The following is a 23,543-nucleotide window of genomic DNA, read 5'->3' on the forward strand; positions in this document are numbered from 1 at the left end:
CCTAGTTTGACTAGAAATGGGTTAAATGCAGACAATAAAATGTCGCCATTGTGAGATTACTAAGGGAAACATTTTTTTTTTATTTTATTATTATTTCATGCAGTTCAGTTCAATCCAATGCAGTCCAAACATTGTCAGTTGATAAAAAGCAGGCTAGCTCAGGAAACCACCAGATTTCTTTGAGTCTTCACATTGAGTCAATCTTGAGCAGACTGGAGGGAGTGGCAAACCAAGAAGGGGCTAAGAAATGCAGGAATCTCCATCAAACACAAGAGGGCTTAAAAACTGGAAATAGACACCATCCATCCATCCATTTTCTACCGCTTTTCCGTTACCGGTTCGCGGGGGCAGCAGTCTTAGCAGAGAGGCCCAGACTTCCCTCACTCCAGACACTTCCTCCAGACACTTCCTCCAGCTCTTCCTCCATCTCTTCCTCCAGCTCTTCCTCCAGCTCTTCCTCCAGCTCTTCCTCCAGCTCTTCATCCGGCTCTTCCTCCGGCTCTTCCGAGGGGAGTCCGAGGCGTTCCCAGGCCAGCCGAGAGACATAGTCTCTCCATCATGTCCTGAGTCTTCCCCGGGGTCTCCTCCCGGAGGGACATGCCTGGAACACCTCCCTAGGGAGGAGGGACATGCCTGGAACACCTCCCTTAAAAAAGGTCATTAAAACATCTTAGGACAAGGTTTTGACACACACAGTCACCGCTGTAGAATTGCAAAACAATGCTGATTGGGACATGCCTGGAACACTTCCCTAGGGAGGCGTCCAGGAGGATCCGGTACAGATGCCCAAGCCACCTCAGCTGACTCCTCTCAATGTGAAGGAGCAGCAGCTCGACTCCGAGCTCCTCCCGGGTGACCGAACTCCTCACCCTATCTCTAAGGGAGCGTCCAGCCACCCTGCAGAGGAAAGTCTGGCAGTTCAGCAGGAGGGTCCCCCCTTATGATCCAGGTCCTGCTCAAGGTTTCTTCCCTCCTAAAGGGGAGTTTTTCCTTGCCACTGTTTGGCTTAAGGTTTTTCTCCCACTATGAGAGTTTTTACCTGCCATTGTTTATATAATAATTGCTCGGGGGTTTATGTTTATGTTTATGTTCATGTTCATGTTCTGGGTCTCTGGAAAGCGTCTAGAGACAACATCTGTTGTATTAGACGCTATATAAATAAAATTGAATTGAATTGAAACCCAACAGAAGAAGTCATAATTATACAACAAAAATGTCTAAATCGTAGAAAGGATGAAAGGTGAAAATCCTCATTGAGGCCAGGGAAGCTGGTGGCCCTGGGACCCCCTGGACCCCCTAACCGGGTCGGGGGGGGGGGTCTCTCCCCTCAGGACATGAGTCCAACGAGCCTCTCTCTGCTTTAGGCGTCTAACTCTGTCCACCCCTCGCATCCACACTGATCACCTCAATCCCTGAAACTTGTAGAGAAGAGTCATCTGTGTGTTGTGCCTCCATATAGTGTTTGGCCATTGGGTAGTTCACATTTTTAGTTCGAATGGCATATTTATGTTCAGCCACCCCGTCCCTCAATCTTCTTTTTGTAAGGCCTATGTAAAAACAACCACAGATACATTCAAGTCGGTTTACAACATGAGTAGTATTACAATTGACGAAGCTGGAAATAGAATAGATCTTGTTACTGAAAACATCCATAAAAGTGTCCGTTTTAACCATATTATCACAGCATTTACAGTTACCACACCGAAAATTGCCGGATGGTCGACACAGCCAGGTGTCTGGTTTGTGAGCAGGAAGGAAACTCCTCACCAGTTTATCTTTGATGGTGGATCTTTGATTCCCTTCTGAAGCTGATACCTGGCGGTTCAGGGGATACCCCTTTTAAAGAGGGGTCACTCTCAATGATGTCCCAGTTTTTCTTTATAATGCGTTTGGACAGCTTGTTTTACTGTAGCGAGTAACAAAGAAGGGTTTCTGAACTTGTTTTTGTTTAGGTACGGTGGCCATTGCTGAAAATTAAATAAACGCTGCCAATAAAAATAAACGCTGCTGCAAATAAAAGAAACACTGCAAATATAAAGAAACGCCGCTGCAAATAAAAAAAAAAACGACGCAAATAAAAAAGCCACAACGGAAGTGAATTACCGGGGACTATTTTTGCTGATGCACCGGTGTTTTTATGTGAGAGGAGAAGAAGAAGACGAAGAGGACGGAAGTGAAACGGAAGAAATAAGAAGAGCGAGGAATAAGAAGAACAACAAATGAGAAAATAAGTGAAAAGGTTAGTGTTCAACGTCACTACGTGTCATTTTTAATGTGCAACACCGGTGCATCGGCAAAAATAGTCCCCGGTAATTCACTTCCGTTGTGGCTTTTTTATTTCCGTCGTTTTTTTATTTTATTTGCAGCAGGGTTTCTTTATATTTGTAGCGTTTATTTTATTTGCAGCGGCGTTTGTTTATGTTTGCAGCGTTACTTTTATTTTCAGCAAAGGCGGGTCTCGGCCACCGTATTTAGGGCTGAGCAGATCCGGTCTCTCCAGTGATAAAGCTCTATTATGAGCCTGAGTCAGAAGCTCAGATTTATACCCCCTCTGTTTAAAACGCTGCTGCATGGCCATTGATTGATTTAAAAAGTCTTGATCAGAATCACATATACGCCTTAATCTTTGCATTTGTCGGGATATTCTTAATGAGCCACGGCGGGTGAAAACTGTCTGCATGTGTGTGACGGTCAGTTTTCTTTCTAAAAATGGATGTGTGCAAGTAACCTTGGTCATCTTTAGAGATCTGTAGGTCTAAAACATTGATGACTTTAAGGTCATATTCTTAGCTGAGTTTCAAGTTTTTGTTCAAATTGTTTACATAAATATGGAAATCAAGGAGCTCTTCTTCTGACCCAGAAAATAATAGGATTATGTCATCTATGCATCTGCCCCACCATACAATTTTTTCTTTAAATGGGTTGTGATTTGAAAAACTGTACTGTTCCTCCCATAGTCCCAAAAAACAAGTTTGCATAATTTGGCGCAAAACGTCAAAAAGTCAAACTTGTTTGTTTTTTTTTCCACAAAAAGTGACTGTTTTTTCATTTTGTTTTTATTTTATTTTATTATTTTTTCAGTGTCACAAACACTGCACCTGCCAGTGGTGTGGGTTGTATTGGGTTCTGTTTGTGTCTGCACAGGTTGGCTCCAGCTCCAGATTCTCTCACGTTCTCCAAAACCAGGCATGGTGTGCATGCAAGGCAGGTTAAGTGGTCTGACTTGGATATGGAAATGAGCACAGGAGTTATCCCTGTAATGAACACGCAGTCTGCCCAGATTTTCTCCTGCCCTTCACCTGGTGGCAGGGCCACCCCCCCCCACCAGGTCAACAGAGTGAATGCATGGGTGGAGTCAGTGGTTGGGAATACTAAACTTGTTCTAAACTGTAAACAGATATGCAATATGAACACAATGTTACACGTAATATTGTGAGTGACATATAGCTTTGTACACTACATGTGTGTGAGTGACTGGCGGAGGGATGAGGGTGACCAGAAAAAAACAAAAAAAGACTTTAAATCCATTGAAATGCATAGATCTTGTTGTCAAAGTCATCTCAGCTGGGCCGAAGTCCAACACCAGCCAGCCGTCCTGACTGACTGATGTGAGATAGTACGTTGGCCGACAAGGGCCAAACGCACTGCAACGGCCTAATGCTTCTCAGTTAAAGGAGCTTGAGGCAGGATTTATGAAAAAAATTCATATATGTTTTAAGTTTTCTAGTAATAATGTCAGATGAAACGTTCCAAACCAAAAAGAATGAGCCCTCTAGTGTATCTCTCCGTTGCCTTGAACAGGCTGTGTGCTGCAAAATGTGCTGCAATTCGGTCCCGAATTTCCCGCGCTGTCCTGCGGATGTGACGTCACATGACGCTGCATGCACGTTCTCCCCGTTCTCCCGTGCCGGCTTCACTGTTGGCTGCAGTACCCCCGACGGCCGTCGTGGTAAAGGGTGGCGCTAGAGAGTCTCATTTCTTAAAAGGAGCCTCAAGCTCCTTTAAGGAAAACCGCTTCAACTACAGAAACGATTCAAATTCACAAACTCAAAACGAGGTACAAAAAGAGGAACGTGGTGCAAATGAAAAAACGTGCTGCAAAAAACAAAGACAAATGCAGCATCATCAAACGCTCTGCAAATAGAGAAACGATGCAAAGCACAAAACGATATAAAACAAGAAACTATCTTCAAAAGAAAAAACACTTAGAAGGGGCATGGTGGTGCAGCAGGTAATGCAGCCGTCTCACAGCAAGAAGGTCCTGGGTTTGATTCCCGCCGGGGACGCTGTGGGCGCTGAAGTGCGTGTTAGTTCCCCCATGACTTCAGCACCACACCCTGGGTGGGGTTGGCGAAAGGATCTTTCTGTGTGGAGTTTGCATGTTCTCCCCGTGTTCCCTTGGTAGCTAATATGAACTACCCTCACAAAAACATGTAGCAGTCCTGGGCTATACTGCCCCCTCTGGCCAACCGGGGACAGATGGGGTGGGGAGAGGCCCCACCCTGTCTGTGCTCACTCCTCAGGTTAAGGAGGAGACCTGATCTCAATGCAGGGCCCTCCCGGGGTTGGTAGAGGATGGCAGGACTGTCACTTAGGTATGAGCACTGGATGGAAATGGGAAAAAATCGGGGATAAAAATATTGAAAGAAAAAAAAAAAGAAAAACGCTTCATAACCGTCACTGCAACCGGAAGTGCTCCAAACCTGCAGGGTGCGCTCTCTGCGTAACAGCTCAATGGACAGACACACGGGATGTAGAGAGAGACCGAACAGCTGACTGAACCACAGTGTTTACATCCATTATGAGACGTTTCTTTATTATATTTTACACCAGACGATACAATGTACAGCGTTGTACAGTGATATAAACATTGTATATAAAAAAACTAGTTACTGTTTTTCAGTAGAGCGAGAGCGCCCCCTGCAGGTTTGGAGCACTTCCGGTTGTAGTGACCGGTTATGAAGCGTTTTTCTTTTGAAGATGGTTTCTTGTTTTATATCGTTTTGTGCTTTGCATCGTTTCTCTATTTGCAGCGTTTGATGATGCTGCATTTGTCTTTGTTTTTTGCAGCAGGTTTTTTCATTTGCACCACGTTCCTCTTTTTGTACCTCGTTTTGAGTTTGTGAATTTGAATCGTTTCTGTACTTGAAGCCGTTTTCCTTAACTGAGACGCATTAGGCGGTTGCCGTGCGTTTGGCCCTTGTCGGCCACCGTAAGATAGTCATTGAGGCCTCATGTCACTTTGATTTGCACATAAAATCCAGTCAGTCTGACAAAAGAAAGGAAGTGTTGTCAACAGCCTGAAGGATGTGGTGGTTTACTGAGATGGAAAATGCAGCTGGTAAGTATCCTGGGCTAAGTAAATGCTATAAAAGCTAATCCCAATGTCTTAATGGCCTTCATTCTTCTTGAAGGGGGTGAAGGTAATTATAAAGTTCATTACAGTAATGAGATAGGCAGCGTTTGAGAGAGAGCCATCAGTAACTGGGCCAAGAGACAGTGATACAACTGTTGATCAAGTCACTGGAATAGGACATGGATGAGGTTAGGACAGGTTCTGATGATCTCATTTGTTTCTAATCTTTCTTTCCCTTTCCGAAATGATGGATGATTTTTTTTTTTTACTTTCCAGTTATGATTTAGGGTGTGTAGTGTACTGAATCTATTATGTTGCAAATATATGTTACAGTTTCATACCACAAACACACGGGCAGAAAAGTGTGTTATACATTTACTTATATACACAGTAACATATAGCTTTGTTTAGAAAATGCAGACCAAAATAAAACAGGGCATATCATAGGCCAGGTATATCTAGTTTCACATGTCAGCCCATATAGAGGTCGAGATAAATTATAGTGAAGAAATTAGCCATTAAACCCTAAAAAAGTGTGTTTACAGATGAATTTATATCTGTCTTTTAATCATCATACCCTCTTAAGAAACCTTATCTCAGTTTCGAGGAACCTTAATACATTGTTTTCTCAATTAATTTCTTACACCCCTCTGAGATTTTTACAGGGACACCTTCAACTTCAGTTAACTATTCATATATAAAAACATATCAACATCATGGAGATCAACACAGAGTCTCGGATAAATTAGAAAATAGCACTGCTTGTATATTAGCTACACAAAAAACACTAAATAAATTCTAAGTCACCAGGAACCACGCTGCATTTATTACTGCTCTTCAGGTAACGCCGCATGTGTAGAATTGAATGGATAAGACACCAAGGAATGAAGAACTATGTGCACACAAACCATCAGAAAACTGGGTCTGTAAATGTAAATAGGGAAGTGAATAACCAGGTTCTGTAAGTTCCTGCTGTATTGTGAACAAAAGCTAAGAGTCAAAACCAGGATACTCGTTGCATTATCATTACTTTCCTAAATGTCTATCATTTGCCACAATGAAAGACCCATCAAATTAACTGCATCTACCACTTCAAAAGCTTCAAATAACAACTTCCTACTGAAAAACGGAGAAACTTTTACGGATTTACTGGGAATGCTAAAATGCATCATTACTCTTCAAACTCATTACATTTAATGAACTCATTTCAGCTTTTAACTAAACGGTATTACTTGCAGGACTAATAAACACAAGCAATCGTATCTTAGTACATTAAAGGCAAATTGGGAAAAGTGAATAATAAAGAATGCTGAAACTTTGAAACAACTTAAAGTATGGGTCACTTAAAATACACATCCATTGTTGTTCTTTGAGATAACTGGCACGGACTTTAATCTAGCCAGCCCTGCGTGTCCTCAAAGATACACATTAATGTGAGAAACAAGTGTGTGGGGTGACTATGGTGGCAAGACAAATGATGTGAACTCTTTGAATTAGCTGGTTTTCTACTTTAATTTGACATGAAATGGGATTTGATTTTCAGTTAAGTCACAATAATAGACAAATCTAATGTGCATAAATTGATAACCGACAAAAACATTTTGTTATAATTTCTTGTGGATTTATATGACTGATTGAACATTCACCACAAAACCCATGCACCAAAAAGTAATGAGTTGAGTGAAAGCTTGGGTTAGTAGTTTGAACACCTCCTCCAGTTCATGATGTGAGTTTAGTGGTGCCTTTGTTTCAAACCACCTATATCATTTCCTGGGAAGTGATGCCAACTCCTCGGCTGTCCTAAAAGTTGCTAAAAGACATCAACGCCTAATTTGCATAATTTGCCATTTGTCATGGATGCCGTAAGAGAAAGGAATAAGAGGTGGGAGAGGTAACGCGTTAATTAAAACTACAAATCAACTTTCTTTTTGTTGATTTTTTTAATGTCACAATTCTGTCTTAATTTATTCTGTTGGCCAAGACCATGTCATTGTAAAATTAGTAAAATAGTTACATTATTTAGAATGATATAAATCAAATATCCTGTTCTAAATTAATTAATGCCTGTTTTTACAAATTGATTGTGTCTTTGCAAGTCTTGATATTTTTTTTTTATTGTGTAAAAGAGGTCTTTCTTGAATATAAGACCCCATCAATCAATCAATCAATCAATTACTTTATTTGTCCCCAAGGGGGCGATTAGTTCCGCGACAGGAGAAGCACACAATGTTAAATATACATAAAATATACATAATAAGTTACAATAGGTTACACATCCTAGTATAGACCTAAGCTTAAGAGGGAAGGCTTTTTCACCCACTACCTTCTCCTTCCGGCAAAGTCTAAGCAGTAACTGATGGTAGAAACTGAAACTGTTTATTAAGGGATGTGAGAATCAGACAATATGGAGTTTGCCTTCTTGATCAGCTGTTTGTAATAAAGTTCTTGTAAAGTTTGTTGAGCCGACCCGATGATTTTACTGCTTAGACTGACAACCTTATTGAGCAAGTTTCTGTCTTTGACTTTCAAAGATTGAAACCAACAAATAAAAGAAAAAAAAGTGATAACAGATTTGATGAAAGAACGATAAAACATAGTCATCAGGGAAGAATCCACCAAGTTTTCGAAGACAAAAAAGGTGCTGCTGCTTTTCTTATATATTGAGTCTGAATTTTTCCCAAATGACAGTTTGTTGTCAATAATAGTGCCTAAATATTTATAGGACTCAACAATTTCAACTTCTTGACCCTCAATCACTTTCCTTACAGGAGAGGGCTGCACGCGTCTGAAATCCATACACATATCCTTTGTCTTTAAGATATTCAAAGATAAAAAAGATTCCTCACACCATTTTATAAAGTATTCAAACACAGGACCATGTGAAGTCTCAGTACTATTCAGCAGGCTCACTAGAACAGTGTCATCTGCAAACTTCAGTATATGACACTTTTCAAAAGTGCTACAGCAGTCATTTGTATACAGTATACAAGTCTCTATGAGACTAATTTGTAAGTATAAATAAATGAAAAACTTAATCATTATTGTTCAATAGTCCAGTACAGCATGAGCAAGTGGTGGCTGTGCAGCACACGGTGGGGCGAACAGCTCCATCTCTGACTGGAGCAGGGTTGGGTGGAGTGTGTTATGGGCGGTAGTTGAAGGTGTGGGCCTCGTCGTCCCAAGCCTCGGATTCCAAAATTGGGTCTTGGGACCTGGGATGTCACTCTGTGGTGATATGGGAGTCTGAGGTTGAACGGTATACAAGATACAGTCAGGCTGAGCTCTATTCACAGTAGGAGTTCAAAATCTCCTCGAGAGGTCTTAACCTTTATTTTACTCTGGAATTGATCAAACTGAGGGCAGTGGGGATGAGACCAAATCTGAGACCATGGTTCTTAGTTGGAAAAGGATCGAATGCCCTCTCCAGGTTGGGAGTCAGGTGCTTCGTCAAGTGAAGGAGTTTAAGCATGTTGGGGTCTTACTCATGGGAGAGGGAAAAATGGGGTGGTAGATTCTCATTTACACAATAAAAAAAATATATAGAAATGTAATTCTCACGTGAAATAAGACCTGCAAATACTGGCATATACAGTGGGGAGAACTTACAGAGAAGTATTTGATACACTGCCGATTTTGCAGGTTTTCCCACTTGCAAAGCATGTAGAAGTCTGTAATTTTTATCATAGGTACTCAACTGTAAGGGACAGAATCTAAAAAAAAATCCAGAAAATCACATTGTATGATTTTTAAGTAATTAATTAGCATTTTATTGCATGACAAGTATTTGATCACCTGTCAACCAGTAAGACTTCCGGCTCTCACAGACCTGTTAGTTCTTCTTTAAGAAGCCCTCCTGTTCTCCACTCATTACCTGTATTAACTGCACCTGTTTAAACTCGTTACCTTTATAAAAGACACCTGTCCACACACTCAATCAAACAAACTCCAACCTCTCCACAATGGCCAAGACCAGAGAGCTGTGTAAGGACATCAGGGATAAAATTGTAGAGCTGCACAAGGCTGGGATGGGCTACAGGACAATAGGCAAGCAGCTTGGTGAGAAGGCAACAACTGTTGTTGCAATTATTAGAAAATGGAAGAAGTTCAAGATGACGGTCAATCTCCCTCAGTCTGGGGCTCCATGCAAAATCTCACCTGGTGGGGCATCAATGATCATGAGGAAGGTGAGGGATCAGCCCAGAACTACACGGCAGGACCTGGTCAATGACCTGAAGAGAGCTGGGACCACAGTCTCAAAGAAAACCATTAGTAACACTACGCCGTCATGGATTAAAATCCTGCAGCGCACGCAAGGTCCCCCTGCTCAAGCCAGTGCATGTCAAGGCCCGTCTGAAGTTTGCCAATGACCATCTGGATGATCCAGAGGACGAATGGGAGAAGGTCATGTGGTCTGACGAGACTAAAATAGAGCTTTTTGGTCTAAACTCCATTCGCCGAAGAAGGATGAGTACAACCCCAAGAACACCATCCCAACCGTGAAGCATGGAGGTGGAAACATCTTCTTTGGGGATGCTTTTCTGCAAAGGGGACAGGACGACTGCACCGTATTGAGGGGAGGATGGATGGGGCCATGTATCGCGAGATCTTGGCCAACAACCTCCTTCCCTCAGTAAGAGCATTGAAGATGGGTCGTGGCTGGGTCTTCCAGCATGACAACGACCTGAAACACACAGCCAGGGCAACTAAGGAGTGGCTCCGTAGGAAGCATTTCAAGGTCCTGGAGTGGCCTAGCCCAGTGGTTCCCAAACTTTCTGTGCCCAAGGCACACCAAAGGACGAATAAAAATTTCAAGGCACACCTATTGTGCAAAATAGCCTTATAACACGTGTTATCACTAATATCATCTGTTTATCTGTTAAGTTTATTATTTACTAATGCCAAATAAGATATGACAAAGACAACTATTCTACTCATGAAATATTTATTAACAAAATACTTCACAAAAAAAGAGGGGCAGCACGGTGGCTTAGTGGTTAGCACTGTTGCCTCACAGCAAGAAGGTCCCCGGTTCGACTCCCAGGCCCGGCAGGGGCCTTTCTGTGTGGAGTTTGCATGTTCTCCCCGTGCTTGCGTGGTTTTCCTCCGGGTACTCCGGCTTCCTCCCACAGTCCAAAAACATGCATATTTAGCTTAATCGGTGATTCTAAATTGCCCGTAGGTGTGAGCGTGAGCGTGAGTGTGATTGTGAGCATGGTTTGTGTGTCTATATGTGGCCCTGTGATGGACTGGTGACCTGTCCAGGGTGTAACCCCTGCCTCTCACCTAAAATAAGCTGGGATAGGCTCCAGCAGACCCCCGTGACCCCGCAAGGGATAAAGCGGGTAAGATAATGAATGAATGAATGAATACTTCACAAAAATATTTAAACTTTATCAAATTGGGCTTCATCAAACACACCCATTTCAACCAGACAGGTGAGGCAAAGGAAACAGAAATTCAGCAGAGACCTGTCCATGAGAAAGCTGCTCTGTCCATGCTCCTGAATCTGACCCACAAATTATAACTGTAACATTTAGAATCAGACTTTTTTTGTAAATATTCTGCCTACTAACAAATCAGTGGGACACATGTGCCTGTCGGGGCGCACAGATTTTTTTAATCCTTGGTGGCACTGAGGAGAGGGCCACTCGCAAGTCCTGCTCAACAGAGAGCCGTGACCTGGTCTTGTTCTTCATGTAAACAAGAGTGGAGAACGCCAACTCACACAGGTAGGTGGTGGGGAAATGAAGAAGTTGGTCGATAGCGTGGTGGGAGATGGTTGGGTATTCTGATGCACAAACCAACCAAAACTGATCGAGTGTGAGCTCACTAAATTTCAGTTTCAGCGTGCGGTCCGCACGGAGCTCTGCGCTCTCCTCTCTCTCCTTCATAGTGAGCTTCTCGGTTGAGGACTCGGACTCCTGGTTGAATGGGTCTCGGATCCAGTCATTGTCCTCGATGTCGGCCACACGTGGAAAATAGTGCTCAAACCTCTCTTTTAAGGTCTGAAGGTGTTCGGCATATATAGCGCGTCTGTGGATGATAAAATGTTTTCATTCCTGCCCTGAAGCTTGGCGTTTAACTCGTTGAGATGCCCAAATATGTCTGCAAGGTAAGCCAGCCTGGCGCACCACCTCTCATCCGCGAGCCTGTCCTTATGTGGGACAGCGTGTTCACGTGAAAATTCCAAAAGCTCTTCCCGAAGCTCGTAAAAACGGGATAGGACTTTCCCACGAGACAACCACCGTACCTCTGTGTGGAGGATCAGGCTTTGGTGGTCGGCTCCCATCTCAGCGCACAGCTGGGAGAAAAGGCGAGATGTCAGGGGCCTTGATTTGATGTAATTCACCATCTGCACAGCCTGATTAAGCACCTCAGTCAACTCCGGGGGCATGGTTTTGGCAACTAATGCCTCTCGGTGCAAAATGCAGTGGTTGGTCACTATCTGTGGATTTTGTGCTTTTACCTTTGCAATAAAGCCTCTCACTCTCCCCGTCATACATGCCGCACCATCCGTGCACAGACTGACGCACATACTCCAGCACAGATTGTTTTCTTTTAAGTAGTTATCAGTTACCTTGAATATTTCTTCTCCCGTTGTGTGGCTTGCCATCTCTTTACAGAAGAAAAATGTCTCTTTAATAGAGTCGCCGCCAACATACCTGACGTTTGCCAGGAGCTGGGCAGCCCCATTTATGTCGGTCGATTCATCGATTTGAAGAGAAAATCTGCCGCTCGCCTGCAGTTTCTCTGTTAAATGTTGTTCAATGTCTTCTGACATGTCATCGATTCTTCTTTTGATTGTGTTATCAGATGCCGGCACCTTGGATAGCTCATTTGCGGCATCTGGACCCAGCATGACACCTGCAATTTTTTTGCAAGCCGGGAGGATGAGTGTCTCCGCTATTGTGTGAGGTTTCTTTTGCTTTGCAATAAGCTCCGCTAGCATGTAACTAGCCTCCATTGCCTTTTCTGACACTTTCACACAATCCAACAAACGGTCTTCTCCCGACAGAGGACGCACTCCGGCTGAGGAATGTTGACATCCCCGGTCCAACTGAAGCCATAAGACAGGTAACTTTCATGATACTGTCGGCTGACGGTTTTTTTCCTCTTTTCTTTCGGTGGGTTGTCGGACTCAGCAGTCTCTGCACTGGTGGTTGGTGGTGGAGAAAGCGCTCCATTTTCCCTCTTGTTTATGTTTTAATGTTGTGTTGACCTACTGCCTTTGGATATGTCACAGTCTAAAATTCGCACCTGCGCAACTGCGCGGACAGCGAAATGTGGGATCCTCTGAGGATTTTTTAAAATAGTTTTTAGATAAAGAGTTTGCCTCTGTATTATGGAATGAGTGCATTCAAAGTAGTATATAGTAAATTAAAATAATTATTTTTGTCTAGTTGTATACTATATTGCAGTAGGCTATGGCTGTCACAAAATCCCACGGCACACTTGGACTTGCCTCAAGGCACACCAGTGTGCCGCGGCACACAGTTTGGGAACCACTGGCCTAGCCAGTCTCCAGACCTGAACCCAATAGAAAATCTTTGGAGGGAGCTGAAAGTCCGTATTGCCCAGCGACAGCCCCGAAACCTGAAGGATCTGGAGAAGATCTGTATGGAGTGGGCCAAAATCCCTGCTGCAGTGTGTGCAAACCTGGTCAAGAACTACAGGAAACATCTGATCTCTGTAATTGCAAACAAAGGTTTCTATACCAAATATTAAGTTCTGTTTTTCTGATGTACCAAATACTTATGTCATGCAATAAAATGCAAATTAATTACTTAAAAATCATACAATGTGATTTTCTGGATTTTTTTTTAGATTCCATCACTCACAGTTGAAGAGTACCTATGATAAAAATTACAGACTTCTACATGCTTTGCAAGTGGGAAAACCTGCAAAATCGGCAGTGTATCAAATACTTGTTCTCCCCACTCTAATTGTCAAATTGGTTTAATTTACTGTACGAATTGTTACAGATTACTTTTGTAATACTGTATTTGACCTGGTCTTGCCATTTTAAGAATGAGATGTACCTGCTGTACTCTACTGCCCTTACTTTTTAACAACTTGTGCTTTTTATTATTTTACCTCTTTTCTTATAATTTTATTTCATTTTATTTGTTATTTACTGTTTAATTGTGTCTTGCCGCTTTTGATGTTGATGTAAAGCACTTTGTGCTATACAAATAAACTTGCCTTGCTTTGCCAAAATTGACAGTCTGCTACAATGCAGACTCTGTACCAGTCTTCTGTGGTGAAAAGAGAGATGAATGAAAATGCAACGCTTTCTGTTTACCAGGTGATCTATGTTCCTATCCTCACCTACTGTATGGTCACACTGTGGGTAGTGACCAAAAGAATGAATCACGGATACAAGCAGCTGAAGTGAGTTTCCTCTGCAGGGTGGCTGGACTCTGCCTTATGAATTGGGGAGAAGTTTAGTCATCTGGGAGGGACTCAGAATAGAGTTTCTGTTCTTTCACATCGTGAGAAGCCAGCTTACATGGTTTGGGCTTCTGGTAAGTAGGCCCCCTGGATGCCTAGGCAGATGCAGGAGATGCCAGAGAGATGATGTATTTTGACCAGTGTGCTAGTTACTGAAAAACAGTGACTAGTTGCCGTTACTAGTTACTTCATTAAAAAAGTAACTCAGTTAGTAACTCAGTTACTTAGACCAAAAAGTAATGCGTTACTATGAAAAGTAACGATTTAGTTACTTTAAATAAAAACTTTTTTAAATGCTCCCATTAATCCCCTCTAGCCTTCATTTCAGCAGGTTCTGTATGGATTTACATTGTGCATCGTGTTCTGCATTCTGATTGGCTAAACAGTCTCACCGCTTCTTCACTTCCTGTGTCAATAACGTTGGTTGCTTAGCAACAAGCTGAGAACGACCAATGAGCTTCAGCAGCAGCTCAAGAACGGGACCTTTGATGAATCGTTCATTACAGTCTCAGATATAATCAATGTCGGTTTATAAGAATCTTTTTGCCCAGAAGAAAAAAGAGCGACAACCACGACCCATAACTATTTTATTCTCTGGTAAAAACACTCCTGCACCGCGGCTTTAGGAGAAAAAGACGCTACAGAGTCAGGATGTAGCGGCTCAGAAGAGCGGTGGAATACGTGCGAGGCGGGGCTGATCTCTGCAATTTGAAGCCTTCTATAATAATTGTAAAAAGAATTTAACTTATCACGGGTTCTTTTTGGAACGTAACCCCTGCGAAAAACCAGGGATTACTGTAATGACAATATCTCCACGTTGCGAAACTCTCCTTCTTTTGGCTCATGACCGTCATGTTTTTGAATAAACACACTACGTTTCCTCCGGTCTCCACGTGTGGGGAAAAAAAGCTTCACTGTAGCCAGAAATAACGGAGTAACGCACCGTTTGGTAACGGTAACTGCGTTACTGAATTTAAACAGTAATGCGTTAGAGTATTAGTTACCGCAAAACTAATGGCGTTACTGTAACGCGTTACTAAATAACGCGTTAGTCTCAACACTGATTTTGACTGGCCTGCGAACACCTTGGTATTAGCTGGGAGGAGCTGGGGGAGGTGGGCAGACAGAGGGAGGTTGGCCCTCTCTGCTTTGGCCACTGTTTCCATGACCCGGATTTGGATAAGTGGAAGTTGATGGCTAGCTGGATGGATGGATAGATGGAAAGATAAATGGACGGAACAATCATCTGCTGATGTGAACCATGCCTCAGAAATAACAGTTCTCTGAAGACATATGATCAAGATTATCTGATCTGCATCAGATTAGAAACGGACACAGTAATTTCAGAGTGCCTAGGCGTCCATCACTCAAGCTAGACAACATGTCTACAAATTAAGATCATTTTGAACCAAGGCTACTCTTTCCACAAGTGAGCACCAGGCCATGATCACTTCAAAGGTAAAACACAGACTACGTTTACATGCAGTCAAAATTCAGGTTATTGCTAATATTCCGGTTACTGAAACATTGGGAATATTCCGTTTACATGGTAATTAATCATTTGGGATATCTGGATCAAACCAGCGACGCACGGAGAACGTGATGACGCAATTACCGTCATTTCTGCTTCTTCTTCCTGTATCCAAATTCAAAACAAATGCTGCTTCACGCAACTTTTCTCTCACCTTCTTGTAAATCTTCTATCCCGGTACTTTCTACCGTCTACAAATGCAGAAATGTTCATATCCTTCATTACATTTATGAAGTGATTAGTCTCCTCCTGGTCTTGGTTTCTCCGTGTTTAGAAGAACTTCCTGGACTCAAAAGACCAGGATTCCTTGTGAACAGAGCATGTGCAGAAAACAAATTCCTGTTCCGTTTGATGGGGATATTCTGTTTGGTGTTTACATGACCCAATATTCAGGTTTTAAAAGGAGTAACCCAGGGGTCATATTGGGGTTTTTAAAAACCAGAATATGAGCAAATTCGTCTTATTCAAAAGGGGTTATTGGTGTTTACATGGCCGTGCAATTTCGGGTTATTGCCAATATTCGGGTTTTAAAAGAGTTATTGATGCATGGAAACGCAGTCACAGAGTCCTCGGTGGGGTAAAGACAAACCTGCAGGTAACAGCTAATTATATCACCGGAACTGGCAAATATCTCTCTTCATGTGTTTATCATACATAAGCATTGAGCAAGGATGTTCATTGAGGAAAACTACAGAAAGAGCCTTTGCTTTTTGAATAAAATTGCTGCATTTCTGAAATTTGTCAAAAAGCACCCGTAAAAAAATGCCGTGGACATGTCGTCTGGACTGATTAAACAATAGCTGAAAAGCGAGCTTACAACTACAAAATTGCAATGCTCCATTGTTTTTCAGACTTCCTGATATCACATTTGTGGTTTCTGGGTAGACATGAATATCTTGTTACTGTGCATCCAATGTCTGTTGTCAGCGAAATCTGTTTAAAAAGTTGTGGGCAAAGTTTTGATTGAGCAGACAAATGAGTAAACAAACATTGTGGGAATAAAACAGACTGTAAACACTAACAAAAAAAAAAAGTAGCAGAAATAATGGCTTATTTTGACTCTGACTCTAAAATATGTCTTCTTTCCACAGTGAATAATGAGAGCTTCTCCAGCCTAAGTTATTGAATAGAAGCGGCTGCATTTGTAATAAAGCAGAAAATATTATGGGCTGCTGTTAATATTGGAGATTTGATTGAAATGGATAGAGGGCCCACTGAATTATGGAAATCACTATCTTTAGCGGGCTCCCTCTTCTGAAACCGTTGCCTAGATTTTGGCAGATTTTTTATTTTTTTCATTTTGTTTTGATTGGTCATTACAGAAGAGATTTTTTTCATTAGCATACAACTGTAACAGAGTATTTAACTATGACACGGGACTTTGTCTTAAAAACGTTGTGTGTTTTGAGTATTGGTAAGTATGGACACATGTTTGTATGTCAAAGCTTAAATGACCATGGACAACTATTTTTAAATCTTGTTATTAAGATGCAAACAAATGATGCAGTGATAGTATCAGAGGTATTAGACCCAAATATTGGCTATTTTTCAATAAATGCCATAGTGGCCAAAGAAAAAAACAAATCTGTCAATCTCAAGAACAGTATATAAAAAAAAGAAAACCACACAATATTCATAAAAAAATTACTCCAGAAGCAAAAAAAATATAATTTATTTAGTTTGACCTTATTCTTTCAACTGAGGTCACACTTGCCAGCAGCAACATCAACCTCTTTTCAGGTTCAATCTTCAGTTGAGGTAGTAAGAGAGCAATTGGCCAGATGGATTAAGTTTAGGAAAATATGTGTAATATATATATAGCACCACTTCTTTACACTCTATTGCCAAAGGAATGGTAGCATGCTGCTATCCACAACATTATGTCAACTAAGAAGGTGTACTCGTTCCTATTTTATTTGTTTAGGAACCCAGTATCTTTCATATTTTGGGTTGGAATTCTTGACATATTTACCAGTGCTTGAAACTCCTTGGAGATTTCAACTAAAATTAAAGCTGCAAGCAGCGATGAACGGGCCCTCGCTCCCTTGTGCACGTTCAGGCTGCAGTGGAAGCTTGTATGACTTGCATGTAGATTCTTCAGGCCTGGACATTTAGCAGATGAAACCACCCACGACTCTATATAGAACCCTTCAAAAGTTATGGCCGAAAGTATAAACTATCAGATATCGACCAATCAGATGACGGTGCGGGGCTAATTTGCACCAATTATGGTCAAGGACTCAAAACCGAGTCAAATGACCCCAAACACGACTCTTTATGTCAAACCATTCAAAAATGATGGCAGAAAGTAGGATCTATCAAATATGGACCAATCAGATGAAGGGGGGGTGCGCTTTTTGGTGTCTATCGTCGCCACGGTAACGCTTTTGACTGAGAAAAGTCATGCGCATCGTCGCAGGATGGAGACGCACATTTTGATGTATAACACACCTGGGTGCACGTTACGGTTTGGGCCGTATTAACTGCTGAAGGAATGGCATAAATTTCGCCAAAATTACATGGCTTGCGTGCAAACTTTGGTGATTTTTGGGGCACGTTTAGGGGGGCAAAGGCCCTCATTTTGTCGGAAGGAGGAAAAAAAATACAAGGATAAGGAAAATTCCTACAGATACAATAGGGCCTTCGCACTGTAAGTGCTCGGGCCCTAATAATCGACGGTAGCAGTAAGCAAGAAAAGCTGCATTATCCCATTTCTGCAGGACAGTGCTGGGTTTGGTGGACTACAGGTTTCAGGTCAACTTGTAAAATAGAAATGTTTGCATGTGTCCATTTCATCATCATTAATATGTATATGCTTTCCCAGCATTCTTAGCAAGTGAAGAGAAAACGCTAACAGGCGCATGCACACGCACGCACACGAACATGCACTACTTCCAGTATAAACATGTTTAAAACTGATTACATTTTCCATATCCAAACAATCCTCCACTATGTGAATTGGCTAATATGTATGCATGCACGCTCCAAGCATTGCAAATGCAAATGAATATTTACCATGTCAATAAACCCACTACAATAGATTTTAATTGCCTGACGAAGATAGAAGAGAGGAGAAAAGAGGACATGCAGCTGTGTCATGGAGCCCATTAATTGTCCATGACTCTGACTGTGGTCCTCCCTTTACTTGACTTGCCTGACACGGGCCAATAAATACTCAGTGTTTCTTGATTATATTGGAACACCCCTTCTTTAGCAAAGGTCTATGCTTCATATTGATCAATAATTACAGTAAAGGACAACTATCTGTTCCAGACAATCACATGATAATTCAAAAGACCTTTATGTGTGTGATTCAAGGAAAAATGCTGTGTTTCTCTTTTTTGGTGCCACTGAAAGTAAAATAAATGAGAAGTCATAGATACATCATGTCTATGATGCTTAATGGGTGATTCTGTTACTCGCTCGTGAGCATAAAAATTGCGAGGCAAAAGGTATTATGTGTAAATGACAGTTATTCAGCTAGAGTGATACTTCTGTCAAAGTAAAAAAAAAAAAAATCCTAACATCCTACAGGGACAATCAAAAGGGTTACTACTACTATTTCTCCTTCACTCAATTTCGCCGCAGTGCAATACCCCCCCAGAGCGCTAGTTGATACTTTGTTTAGCTTCCGGCTTTTCCGGTCACAGTGAATCAAAGAGATAAGGACAACTATTGTGCAAAAAAACAAAACAACCCAAAAAGGAACCGGAAATGTGTTGCTACCAAGCAAACCAATCACAGCCCTCTCGGTCTGTGTTGGGTCTGCGTCTCCTCGATGCGTAGTTACATTTTTTGGGAGGTGCACGTTAGGCTACTACGGCGTAGGCTACGGAGAGACTCCCACGTAGCCGCGTACCCTACGGCGTAGGCTCTGCGTTGATTTAACGCAGAACCATAATTCAGCCTTAGGCAAGCTTTGTTTTCCAGCTCTACCAAACATAGAGTAAAATTATGTCCGAGGCCACTAGCAGTCTTTCTTGGAAGAGGGAGAACTGGATGGGTCTTTGCCTGGTCAGGCCAAAACTGCATTTTACAGCTCTCTCCCAAGACCTGCCAGTGCCAATGTCCTGGATGTCTGTTTTCAACTAATTTGTGCTGTGGATGAATGTGGGTTTGACCTGGAACCAAGGCAGTGTAGAATCATCTCAACAGTTTGTGGAAGAGCTGGCATTATCACTGGTCACTTCACAAAGGCAACAATGGTTCCCCACCAAGGCAGAAGGCCACAGCAAGGCAGGGACAGCACCAAGTTACAAAAATATACCGTATTTTCACGACCATTCGGCGCACCATGTGGAAAGGCGTACCCTCAGTTTTGTGTGTAATTTTTGGATTTAAAACACACATATGGCACACCGACCCAAAAGGCGCCGTCTACACACACGGAGCGCGCACACACGCGCGCCCCAAAACACACATACCCGCGCCGCAAAACACACACAAGCACACAAGTGTGCTTATTTAAAAATAGAGCGGGAGCAAAACTTAGTTTGATTGTATTTTATTTCAGTTTTTACATTAATCAAACCCTTCAAAGTCCTCATCCTCTGTTTCTGCATTAAAGAGCTCCGCTAATTCAGCTGTGCCAGTCCGAATTTCCTCGCTGTCAGAGTCACTTTCTGTGCCGTGCGGCCCCTCGGAAATGCCGGCTTTTGCAAAAGCCCGAACAGTCCCAGCAGACACGTTAGCCTACGCATGATGTGTGAAAAAAACCACCGGGTCGATGCACATAGACCTGCCTCAGCCACTCGATCATCATCTCTTCATCCATCCAGCCCTTTTCATTTGCCTTTATAATGACTCCGGCTGGAAAAGTCTCTTTAGGCAAAGTTTTTCTTTTAAAAATCACCATACAGTTTCTGTCCATCAGCGGGGCAGGCAAGCACAACAGTAAATGAGTGTGCTCTCCACCGCGCTCTCCACCGCGCTGTTCCTGTCCTCTCCACCATGTGATTCACCGGGATGTCGAATGTGAGCGGCACCTCATCCATGTTGGTGATATGGCTGGGCTGGATGAGTTTGTCGGTGATGTGTCGGCTGCAGAATGAGCGGAAGCTCTCCATCTTTTCCATATAATCCGCCGGGCGCTGCTGCTGCGCTGGCACCGTTTCATGAAGCGAAAGCACCAAGACTGACCTCCATGAAAATGTTCAATTTTCATTTCTTCCGCCAGCGCTACTGCTTTCAGTCGAATGGTGGCCGTTGAAACGCTCCTTCCACCCGCTCTGTGCTTCACACCTATCCGATACCTATCCGCATCAGTTATAGGGATTAAAATGCCAACGGTCATGTTAGTGGTCAATAGGGATGTCACGATTACTTGTTTTCACTATTAACCGCGATTTTAAACGGCACGATTAATTATTCGTGAAGACTCCTAAACATCGTCACTTTCCAAAGATTACGCCGGGACCCGGAACCATAGACAGATCAGCGCAACTCGCACGGAACGAAAATAAAGTTACACAAGCGGAAGCGGAGCAGCTGAAGTGAAGTATGGATGAAGAGTTATTCCCCCCCAAAAAGCGGATAAAATCAGCTGTGTGGGATTATTATGGGTACCGCAAAAATGAGAAAGGGGTTATCGTTGACGATGGCTTTCCAGTGTGTAAACATTGCCGAAATAAATCCATTTATTTAATAAAAAATCCCCGGCCCGCGGGGACGGGCTGGGAGCGGGCTCGGACGCGAGGCTGCGCTCCGTCGCGGGCTCTGTTGATGGATTGTACCGTAGACCACTGCTGCTTCTGTTTTACATCCATTATTAAATAAATGGATGTAATAATAAAAGAGTCTGCTAACTTAACGCTCCGTTGTTTAAAAAACGGCGCTCTTCCGTGTTTATTCTGCTTTGGTTGTTCAGTAACACCGTCCCCAGCCCCGCCCCCAGCCCCCGACGTAAGCACGTAGCTGACATTCCTGCACTTTAACCTGAACTGAAAGGACTTGAAGCAAGTCTTCTGCAGGTGGCTCCTGTCCTGCAGCCTTTCGCCACTTTTTTTGTTCCAAAAGGAAATACATAGCTAGCTTGTATTTAATTTCAGATGTGGTCTTGTTTATTTTCACTGTTACAGTATTATTTATGTTTCAGAGGGCAGCTATAAGTCAAAAGCTAGCTAGATGTTTTTTCCTGTTTAAAAATTCTCTTCTCAGGTCCAAAAGAAATGTTCAGAAACATTTTTGTAATACAGTTTACAGTTTGCATGTAGCATTTGAAACGTTATTACCCAAAAGGGAAATCCTGCTGTGGATGATTAACACAGAAGTGATTTTTGTTTAATTCCAATGGTATTATTGTCATTAATGTTGTACTTTTTGGTTACTTTTCTTTGTTGCTAATATTTGGCATGGAAAATAAATGACATTTAAAGATCTCTAAGGAGTGTTCATGTGATTTTACACATTCATAGTGTGAAATTAATTAATACATAATAATCGTGATAATCGTTAAATCGTGATTATTTCTCTGACAATAATCGTACCAAGAAAATCTGTCATCGTGACATCCCTAGTGGTCAATTATATACATCATACCTGATCGAGAAACTCCAGGATTGTGGTTTAGTTTTCATCTCTGGTTCGGGAAGCATACAGAAAAAAATAAACCAGAACAATGTTACTTCTCTATAGATCACATAACCGCACCAAGAAATATAACCAAGTAACCTGACATATCATATCCTTATCAACTAGCTAGTGCTGCAATCTGGGGCTGGGTTTACCATGAACTAAACAGTCTCTAGACCAGGGCTTGGCAACTAAGTTTGGCATAGGGCCAACTTTTTTTGACCAAAATTACACTTTCGTGGGGCAATATCCATTTTTTCCGTCTCTAAAATCATTCATTAACAATTCTCCTTCGCGCTCTGGGTAGTGCACAGCGGGGTATCACGCACACACACGCAGATGTATAGAAAGAGAAAGAGAGAGACTTCTGTCAAAGTAAAAGAAAAATCCTAACATTAGCTTTAAATGACAAAATAACAAGAAGTCAAACGTTGACTCAAAGTTTGAATGGGCCTACCCCATTTTCCTCTTGTTGATTACATTTATCTATGATTCTGCCCGTCTCCTGCAATTTAAGCACTGTGATGGGGAAGCAGTTACCTTCAGTAAAACACATTTCTTCTCCCGTTGCAGATTCATTCCAATTTCCTCCCATTTTCAAATTAAGTTTGTTTTCGTGAATCTGAAAACATCACAGACAGATATGTTATATGGAGATGGCCCATTTTCAGCTGGAAATCAACAACATGCACTTTTGATACGATTAACCAGTGGTAGACTGAGAATGAGCAACAGTTTAAAAAAATATTCACAATTCATCAAGAATGCATTCATTTTGTATACCTCATGTGTGCTCACTCACTCCTAGGTACAGTTTAGAATCACCGATCAACCGAACTTGCTTGTTTTTGGTCCAGAGAAGACCGGAGATCCCGCACAGGCGATGGAACTCTGTAGAGACAGATTTGACAATGGCTCATTTTGTTGAGATGCAACACCACCATGTTCCGCCTAAACCGAACCATTCATGAAATGGCTAATTTAGACACGTTAATATGACAAGACATATTAATAAAATAGTCAATATTTTAATAAAGCTCTGCTTCTGAGTCATTCACCTTCACTGTAAAAACAATAACCTTGCTCAAACTAAAAACATGTATGTCCAATTTTCACATTCAAAATATTTGACTTCACAGAATTTAAATTGAGTCAATTGATATGTCCTGATTCTTTTATATTATATATATTCATTTATATATATTCTTTTATATTGATGTAAACCATATTACTTCTGTAACACAGATAACCCAACACTTATATCACCTTGCAATAAGCTTGACTACTGTATTAATTCAGGTTCATGTCAAGGAGGGAGTGATCACAGTTAGCTATAAAGTTACAACACAGAGCCTTTTATTTCACAGGAACAAGAACTATTGAATTCACATCTGTTATTCCAAATCCTCAATAAGAAATAATAAGAAAGTGTCCCTTCACAACAGCAATCTGCTGTCGCAATGTCTCTTAGTGGCAGCGGTCTGCCGTTTAAAGGGGACCTATTATGAAAAACAAGTTTTTTCTTGTTTTAACATATATAAAGTGGTCTCCCCTCACCCTGCCAGCACAGGGAAGATAAAATACCATGGAATTCTGCAGGGTCTGCTCCCCCGCCCTGACTGAGTCTTCCAGTGT

Source organism: Cololabis saira, chromosome 4 (genome assembly GCF_033807715.1).
Source record: "Cololabis saira isolate AMF1-May2022 chromosome 4, fColSai1.1, whole genome shotgun sequence".
NCBI classification, from domain to species: domain Eukaryota; kingdom Metazoa; phylum Chordata; class Actinopteri; order Beloniformes; family Belonidae; genus Cololabis; species Cololabis saira.